Below are 2,036 nucleotides of genomic sequence, written 5' to 3' on the forward strand. Positions count from 1 at the left end.
AACAGATAAAAGTGAACAAAAATTATAGAGGTTATTTTTCAAACAACCACATTAAATTTCGAGATATTAATTAAAATAGTTGGGCATATCAGAGCACGACAACGCGGCAGGCGGAACATACAGTTCGCCGCAGCCGGCGAAGAAAATGACGAGCGCACACGTACACGACGCACGCACGGAGCTACCAATTTTCGTATGCCAAATGACCCACCTCTCTGGCCTATAAGATAGGCCCGCGAGCAATCGTTCATTTTTTTCACCGGCCGCGGCGAGCCGTATGTCCCGCCTGCCGCGTCGCCGCGCTCTGATATGTCCAACTATTTTAATTAATATCTCGAAATTTTATGTGGTTGTTTGAAAAATGACCTGTACAATTTTTGTTCACTTTTATCTGTTCTACTTATTTTTTTCTCTTGGCACGTCTTACGCGGGACACCCTGTATACTATGTAAAAACATTAATGGTTTTAATATGTATATATCGTACATAATATCGCATGTATATTCCATGAATATACATATTTTTGAACATACTTCGATATATATTGTATGTACATACGTTAAAGGAAATTAAAGTTAAAGTAAATATATATTAAAGAAAATTCACGATACATTTGATATCCGTGATAAATGGTATATTCGGTATACATACACACGCCGAATGTACCATTTATCAAGGATATTGAATGTCGCGAATTTCCTTTAACGTATGTACATGCGATATGTATCAAAGTATGTTCCAAAATATGTATATTCATGGAATATACATGCGGTATTATGTACGATAAATACATATTAAAACCATTAATGTTTTTATATAGTATATATCGTCATATATATTCATCTTACGTATATGAAATATATGTGCAGTGAATATATAGAATGTTTTTTTCACATCATGGAGCATCATGGAGCTCCCTAGATACCAAGTATCTTTTTTGTGTTTCAAATTAAAGTTTCTTTTATTATCAGAAAATAATTTATTTAAATTTATAAAATGATTTATTCGTATCTTATTTACTTTTAAAACAAGTAAATATTTTGTAAATATGCTTTTTACATACTTTTAAACATACATTTTACATTTAAAATTATCTATTCTCTTCTTTTAAATAAATCATTTGTTTTTGTACATGGATATACCACATTGAGAGAAAAAAATAGTTGGAATAACTATAATCTCACTATATTTTATAGTTCGTTTTGGCCTCAAACATATATTTATAGTTCATCTAAACATGAAAATGTAGTAGAATGAACATAGATTTATAGTCACCATTTTATTACTCTATATATATGGTAAAGCACCTTTTGGGAATATAGTTACATGTACCTATATTTGCCAAATATTCTAATTGTATTGACTACATAAAATAGTTAATTTCTCTTACCATTCAATATTTTTGAACCACCTTACCATATTTTTTATTTCAAATAATTATAATTCTTGGTAAAAATTTTACACGGGTCAGTTATACTATACTTATATTGTAAATATTACAAATATTATGGTAACATTTACTATAAAAATTATATTCCTAACTATAATATTTTTACTATGCCATTATAGTTACAAATATCATACATTTTTCTCTCAGTGCATATGTATACAATACAAAGCATCTTTCAAGACAAAGTGACAGTGGTGCAGTAGGTAAGATGAACGACTCAAGGACCAGAAATCTCAAGTTCGAATCTCGGCAATGGTAAGCAAATTTTTGAAGTACAATTTAACTTGAATTTAAGTAGTGTGTAAAACAATATAAAATGAAAATTAAGAACATATAGTTTATAAATAAACCGAAATAATAGAACGCTCCTTGATAGAGTTAACTAATAGTGAAATATTAATGGCACATAAAGAGCTAACACGGATGTCTTAGTGCTATTAAATACTAATATAACTTTAATATTAATGTGATTGTGGGAGAATAAAATGTCCAGTATGTCAAACGCACATATCGAAATTTTCTCTTCGCTTACCGTACGCGGAGAATCAACCTTCCATACTTAGACTGATCCTTGAGTCCCAATTTT

This window comes from Odontomachus brunneus, unplaced genomic scaffold (assembly GCF_010583005.1).
Source record: "Odontomachus brunneus isolate Ranch 3 - 2012 unplaced genomic scaffold, Obru_v1 Obru_scaffold_086, whole genome shotgun sequence".
Taxonomy (NCBI): domain Eukaryota; kingdom Metazoa; phylum Arthropoda; class Insecta; order Hymenoptera; family Formicidae; genus Odontomachus; species Odontomachus brunneus.